Raw genomic sequence first — 8,005 nt, 5'->3', positions numbered from 1 at the left:
TGACAGGAGATGAGTGTGAGGTTTAACTGGTATGAGCTATCTGGCAATGGTAGTCATGGAGGTAAAGAGGTGGCTGTCAAGCTCTATTAGATCTCCTAAAGGTGGCAGGTGGTGTGTTTATGGTTGGAGAGGAAGGTGGTTCTATGGAAGTGTGTGAAAGTGGGACATTGTTATCAGTTGGAGAAGAGGGAGGCAGGTTGTATTCAATGTTATCTGAGTCAGATTCAGTGGCAAGAAGGTTTTCTTGGGAGACAAATTCAATTTCACCGTTTTAAGGTGGAGTTGAGGGAGTGAATGGTTGGTATGTGGGAAGTGAGGAGATGGATTCTGGTATAGGCATTGGGAGTTCCAGGTTGTGAGGATCAATAGAGGCAATGATATCAGAATTTTGTTTTTGAAAAGGAAAAAATAACTCGTAGAAGATTACATCACTTGAGACAAAGCAAGAATGATCCTCAAGATCATATACCCTTTGATACCAAGAGGGTAATCTATGAAAATGCATTTTCTGGCTCTAGGACTCAATTTGCTCCTATTACTCTTGAGGGTAGAAGCAAAACATAGACATCCAAAAACTTTTAAGTGAGTATAGAAGGGGATGTATTAGAAGAATAAATTAAGGTGTTTACTTTCCTTATATAATAAATTAAGGTGTTTTTCTTCATGTAATTTTCCTATATATTCATGGCCGGATATCAATGCTTTGTAGTTATTAAAGTCTCTCTGATCTCCATCTCTCTTCTCCGTCTTCTTTTCTATTAGGTTTTATATTTTCTATCATTTACAATCAATTCGTATGTACATTTTTGGATTATTATATATGAGCATTATTTTAGGAATGCATCTCGCATGTGGTAATAGAATACTTGCATACATATACATACATACATGTTACATGTATGGAATTAAGAATTTAATAAAGAATCATGCATGCTCTCTTGTGGGGTGTTTTGGCGGAAGGTAATTCATGCTATTGGCCGACCAACCTGACCAAATAAAGACACTTTAGAAGTAATTGCGTGATGCAAAGTGGGTGTTTTGATGCGAGGTAATTCATGCTATTGGCCGACCAACCTGACCGAATAAAGAAACTTTAGAAGTAATTGCGTGATGCAAAGTGGGGGTGTTTTGGCGCCTTTCAGTCCTTCCACGCACACGTACGGACTTAATATAATTAAGGAGGTTTTTCTTATTTTTGCTGGTCATGTACGGACTTAATAGTTGATCTAAAAGGACATTGAGTTTCCCCATGAGTTTCGTGGGTTGGTTTGAGCATAATTCCCGGTTCATATTGGCTATAAATTTCAGTTTGGAATTATTGCACAAGCAGGCTCCGTATTTGACTTATTTATTCTTGGTTTGAGCATGCTCACTAATCATTTTTACCAGCAAAATACCATATATATATATATATATATACATACTAGGAAGGGCAAGTTGAGATAAAAAAAAAAAAATTATTAAATGGTAAATAAGACAGAAAATCAAAAAAATTCAAAGAAGAGGTCATAAATTTGCAGAACTTAAAGCAAAATATAATAAAAAGTTTTGAACATATATTTACTAATAAAAAGTTTTAGACAATAAATAAAAACTAAGTTAATGTACCGATTTGTGTTTTAAAAAAAAATGCTTAAGGGAGTTGATTTTTTTATTTTTTATTTTTTATTTTGAAAAAAAAACCAAGTGGCCACTGTAGGTGGACGTAGAGTCATCTTTTTTTTTTTTTGGCTTAAATTGCCCCTAATGTAATTTGTTGATAATTAATAAGCTTGAGTTCTCTCTTCAATAACAGTGTTTTCTGCCAAAGTTTTTGTTAGGCTAAGCACAAAGATAGCAATGATTTTGTCATTTTAAATCTCAATATTTTTATCCAATTGATTCTTAATATGATTAGACACATTAATTCTCAAATCCATTCCATACCGAAAATAGGCCCAAAAAGAAGAAGAAAAACGAAACTAAAAAACAAAGAATACCAACCAAGGCCATATGTTTAAAGGCCCATGTAGCCCATGGGGCGGCCCATTTGATAAAGGGAATAACCTAGCAGGAAAAAATTGATGCTGAGAAATCGTGGTAAAACCTTTTGAGTCCCATGATCCATAGTTTTTGGGCTGTTCATGGATGGCTATTGAGAACAGGCACACGTGGGTCATCAATCGGGCTTAGGACCAAGTTCATTCCATTCCACATTTTCATCAAAATTAGTGCTATTTAAATGCGTTTATGTTATACATCAATTTTTTTTAATTTTTTTTTTAAGATTTGCTTTTGTTATTGCAATTTTATGAACAGTCGGTATTAAAATTGTTCAAATATATGTTACTAAATAATATTTTCATCACTGCAAAACTTGAAATACAGTTTAATTTTTAGTTTTAGAAAAACAAATGTATAAATTTAATTGATGTCAAAATTTTTGGCTAACTTTTTTTGAAACATTAATAAATAAATAAATGAGCATTTTTTTTTTAATTTCTAAATTTGTAACTAATCATATGTAAAATAGTTAGAAGCAAAAGCAATATAATGTCAAATACTAAAACGTAATAAATAAATTCAATAATTATAGAATAAAAAAACCTTAAACATTTTGAAACACTTGGTGATTCCAAGAGAAATGAAGGTGGAAAATGAAGATGAATTATGGTCTTCGAGGAGCCACTGCCTCCACAAGTGTAACTTGATGAAATATTCTAATGATCATTGATGTAAAAGTACTGAATGTTTAGATAAGGGCAACAATTAGCCCACGTCATTTCAAAAAAAAAAAAAAAAAACAATTAGCCCACGTACTAACAACTTAATAACTAACGCAACTAACAACTGGCCCACGACTCACATCCTAAATATAAAGAAAAATGCTATGGACAATCGGCTGGCATCCTCGCCGCAACCTCGAGTCCACGTGAAAAACAAAACGACGTCATTTTCACATCACTTAATTCCCTCCACACTTTTCTTCATTTCTCCCGTTCTCATTTCTCTCTCCCCTTTCAAGCTTTCCTTCTTTTCCCCCTTTCCCGATTCATTTCCTTTTGTTTCCCAAACCTTCGTCTTCGATTCTTTCCCCTCATTCCAAACCTCGTACGATTAACAGACTCCATCTTTCACCATCAAAATCGACCCCCCACCTTCCTCTCTGAAATGGACCCACGAATCGGATGACGCAGTCCCCCCATTTCAAGCACAATTCCCCCCTTCGAAGCTGAAATCTCAGTCTTTCACCTTCATCTACATTCAAGCACGATTCCTCCCATTTTCCATCTTTAAACTTGGCAGATCTATGATTTTTACACCATTACCACGAAAGCCCCATCTTCTCACTCGAAAGCGACGCATGAAACCCACGCCGTCAATACCCTAACCAAGGTCTTCCTCAAGCATGATTCCCCCATTTTCATCTTTAAACTTGACAGATCTATGGTTTTTACACCATTCCCACGAAAACCCCAGCATCCCACTCGAAATCAACGCCTGAAACCCATGTCGTCGAAACCCTAACCCTAACCCGTACCCAACCCTGTGGTTTAATCCTAACTGGTGTAACCCTAACCCTAACCACCATGTACAAAGGAGGTTAGTTAGCTTTTTTTCGTCTTTGTTTTGGTTTTACTTTCAGCATACATTTTATATATAAATTATACTAGATGTTTTTGATGGATTAGAGAATTAAACATACATCCAGATTATGAAAATACAAGCTTTTCAAATGTGATTTGTGTTGATGTGCTTTCGTTGTCAGTAACTAATCCATATATGTACAAGTGATCACAACTGCGTGCTTGTGTTGATTGCTTCGTGTGAGGGAATGCTTAGGGGAAACTTTATGTGTTGGGGATGAAATTAGCGTTCATGATTGTGTTCAAATCAAGAGGTATCCAAACATGTGCACGTGCCAAATCAAGAGGTATCCAAAATGAGATTTCCAGAGTTTTTTTTTTTTAATTATTTATTTACTTTTGTATTTGTGTTTTCAAATTGATATAGTTACTTTCATTGTATTTTTAGGTTGTAGCTCCTGACATTGATTGTGTTTCAGACAGCCAGTAATGTTTGTCTCTAAAAGTAAGTTTGTTGTTTGTTTATGTTACATGGTTATGCTTTTTCTAGACTATTCTTGTTTTAATTTGGGTATGCTGTGTGAAATGCTATTTTATAATTTTTTATTAAAAATTGTTTGTGTGAATTTATGTATTCCCACTTTATAGTTAGAGAAGCTATCACTTGTGTGAATTTTATGCAAAATTTATATATATTTTTGTCATCATCAAAGTCTCTTTAGGTGATAGTCGATAGACTTTTTCTAAATTAAGGCCCCTTTATTTCAAATTAATTAACGTCCTTTGATAATGGAAATGCACCCTTAATATTATGATTAATATTAGTTACATCTAACAAATTTTTTACTTGTACAAAATGATTAGGTATTACCCTTTTGAAAAATTTTCAAGTGGCAGATAATAATGAAGACTGCAAATGCCAACTTCGATATAGATACAATGAACTTTTAAGGAAGGAGAAAGAGCTCAAGAAGGAAAAAGAGCTCGAGAAAAAACTCGACAATATCAAGAAGAGGGAGATTTCCATAAGGCGTTCACGCTCACTACTCAAGCTTTATTGGGCTTTTATAGTTGTTGTGTCATGTTACTCAGTAGCATTAAGTGATTTTGGAACTTGGTATATGTTTGGTATTTGACAGTATGTAAGTTATTATTAATATTATGTACGTTAGCACTTTCTAGGTTACTGTAAATTCAGAAGTAATCTGCAATTGAGTTAGTATACTTTCTATGTTGTTGCTATAAATTTTGAGTAATCTGGGATGAATCATGAGTTAGTAAACTTTCTATGTTGTTTACTATAGTTTTTGTGACATTTATATGTTGATGCAGTGAAGTAATCTTGAATGTAGGTTGTCTATTAGAATCTCGGTTTGCATATTTTAATTTCTACCATTAACTTAGTAGAAGTTGTAGAACACCATTAAATGCTTCACAACTTGTCCACGCTTCAGCCCATAATATCTCGCAACGGGATCAGTCACTTGCATACGAGGCAGCTGAATTTAATCCAAACATAACATAGACCACAAATATCAGAAACCATGCATACGTATTGTCAACATGCCTCAAAATAAGCACATCAAATCTCAGTTGTCTTTAAATGCTTCTCCAGAAAACCATTATCAAAGCTACTTTTGATCCCAGAACAGATACTTGAATGGGCAAAAAAATCTCTTTTTGATCTTACAACACCGACTACATATATCAAAGTTGTCCATAAAACCAGATATTCATGGATTACATTCAAGCTACAAAAGTCCACAAACAAATTCCTGCCATCCACAAAAATACATTAAATACAAAAAAAAAAAAAAAAAAAAAATCCCTAGATTACATTAAATCCACAAATTTTCACCTAGATACCATTAAATCCACAAAAACACATTCAAGCCACATAAATACATTAAATCCACAAAAACTCCCACAAATACATTCAAGCCACATAAATACCTTAAAGTCCACAAACATACATTAAAATCCACATATCCATCCCATATCCATCCATCCCATAGTGCAACGGTTGTGATTCATCCAACCCAACAAATTCCAATGTTATTGATATATACCTCGAATGGGGTGTTTGAGCAGCCTGGTGTTAGCGTAGATGACTGTTCTTTCCCGTTTTCCATGCTGAGATGAAGACAAATGCATTGTCAATATATCTCTTACGATATAATAAGAGTATCATGTTATTCGTATGCTAAAATAATGTAATTATTTTTTTATTTCTATTAATTTACTAAATAATATATATTTATTAGCCATCTACTTAACCCATTACTATATTTATTATTTCTAAATAACACAAACCAATTGATTACACCTAAATGTGGTAATGGATGATGATGATATGGTTGAGAAGTCAAAATATCAATCAATAAATTATTGAAATCTCATATATGACACTTGTCAGAATGAATCTATAGTTATCGGCACAATCAAAGCTTCTTCACAAAAAATCAATTTGGAAAAGGTTCATGGGAAATAAGTTTATACTATATGTTCTATTAACGCATTACACATCTCAAGACCACGCCTCTATGAAGTAAAAGACATTTAGAAACCAACACAATGAATATCTGGATCTTGTTAAGTTAAAACATGAAATATATGTACTTGTGAAGAATTAAAGCTTGAGGACAACTTCTCATAAAGAAATTTAAAACAATAAGCATGTGTGCTTAAAATATATAAGATGTGCCTCATGAAGTAAAAAAATTAATTAATTATAGAGGAAACTCAAATTCAATAGTCTTGCCTAAATCTATCATTACATCAGAAGAAATACAAATTCAATAGTCTTGCCTAAATCTGTCATTCCTGCCATCCACAAAAATACATTAAATACAAAAAAAAAAAAAAAAAAAAACGTTAGATTACATTAAATCCACAAATTTTCACCTAGATACCATTAAATCCACAAAAATTCATTGGATTACATTCAAGCCACATAAATACATTAAATCCACAAAAAATCCCACAAATACATTCAAGCCAAATGAATACCTTAAAGTCCACAAAAATACATTAAAGTCCACATATCCATCCCATATCCATCCATCCCATAGTGCAACGGTTGTGATTCATCCAACCCAACAAATTCCAATGTTATTGATATATACCTCGAATGGGGTGTTTGAGCTGTCTGGTGTTAGCGTAGATGGCTGTTTTTTCCCGTTTCCCATGCTGAGATGAAGACAAATGCATTGTCAATATATCTCTTACGATATAATAAGAGTATCATGTTATTCGTATTCTAAAATAATGTACTTATTTTTTTATTTATATTAATTTACTAAATAATATATATTTATTAGCCATCTACTTAACCCATTACTATATTTATTATTTCTAAATAACACAAACCAATTGATTACACCTAAATGTCGTAATGGATGATGATGATATGGTTAAGGAGCCAAAATATCAATCTATAAATTATTGAAAACTCATATATGACAGTTGTCAGAATGAATCTATAGTTATCGGCACAATCAAAGCTTCTTCACAAAAAATCAATTTGGAAAAGGTTCATGGGAAATAAGTTTATTCTATATGTTTTATTAACGTATTACGCATCTCAAGACCACGCCTCTATGAAGTAAAAGACATTTAGAAACCAACACAACGAATATCTGGATCTTGTTAAGTTAAAACATGAAATATATGTACTCGTGAAGAATTAAAGCTTGAGGACAACTTCTCATAAAGCAATTTAAAACAATAAGCATGTGTGCTTAAAATATATAAGATGTTCCTCTTGAAGTTAAAAAAAAATTAATTATAGAAGATAACTCAAATTCAGTAGTCTTGCCTAAATCTGTCATTGCATTAGAAGAAACACATAACCAAGACAGCTAGCAAAAACAAATATCTCCCTCTATATGAAAGTTTCTATTGAAAAAAGTACTTCTTATATTAGAACCAGGAGTACATGTATTGACAAAATGTATAACAGCACAAGTGAATTCTTACATTGAATAGTTGGAAATTAAGATCACTAAGATTGTTCCCTTGAGAAATCAGTATTTAAATGGAAGAACCACCCTACGTGCCATTGTATTAGTACAAACAACGGTGGTTGGCTTGCTAAAATCTTCAACAATGGATTTAAAATCTGTATAAAAAAGTAAATTAATATATAGATTCATCAGGACATTTGAAGATAGACTGAACCAGGACACTCAGGGTGATAGTTTAAGGTTCTGATTAATAGCTTTTAATTGACAAACCTTAGAAGTAATAAAAGAGAGTGGAAACAAAAATTTAAAAAATAGCAGACCATTCTTGCACCAAATATATACCTGGGGTATGAATTTCATAAAGATACTTTCATCCACTCACAAAGATAATTTCCCAAAGAGGCCTGTGATCCCCTTAAGTAAGAGGATTAAAGAGGAAGGTTTGTTCTTCCTCAAACCAATTTCCAAGAGAAA

At 32.8% G+C, this 8,005-nt stretch overlaps 2 long non-coding RNA genes across 3 annotated transcripts; one reads left to right on the top strand and one right to left on the bottom strand.

Moving 5' to 3' along the window:
- Window positions 1-2,907: 2,907 nt before the first annotated feature.
- LOC122297433 lies at window positions 2,908-4,848 on the top strand. Of its 2 annotated transcripts, XR_006238778.1 has the most exons (4): window positions 2,911-3,582; window positions 3,749-3,913; window positions 4,015-4,071; window positions 4,431-4,848. It is a non-coding gene; the product is annotated as an uncharacterized LOC122297433 (long non-coding RNA). The 2 variants fall into 2 exon arrangements; XR_006238777.1 differs by having other exon boundaries at window positions 2,908-3,913.
- Window positions 4,849-6,426: 1,578 nt separating this feature from the next.
- On the bottom strand, window positions 6,427-7,678 carry LOC122297434. Its single transcript, XR_006238779.1, has 2 exons — window positions 7,545-7,678; window positions 6,427-6,755 (listed from the first exon to the last, which is right to left on the bottom strand). It is a non-coding gene; the product is annotated as an uncharacterized LOC122297434 (long non-coding RNA).
- Window positions 7,679-8,005: the final 327 nt, after the last annotated feature.

The sequence above is a fragment of the Carya illinoinensis genome, chromosome 15, assembly GCF_018687715.1.
Source record: "Carya illinoinensis cultivar Pawnee chromosome 15, C.illinoinensisPawnee_v1, whole genome shotgun sequence".
NCBI classification, from domain to species: domain Eukaryota; kingdom Viridiplantae; phylum Streptophyta; class Magnoliopsida; order Fagales; family Juglandaceae; genus Carya; species Carya illinoinensis.
Note: the sequence above shows the minus strand (reverse complement) of the source record. Positions and strands in the feature narration are given on the sequence as shown.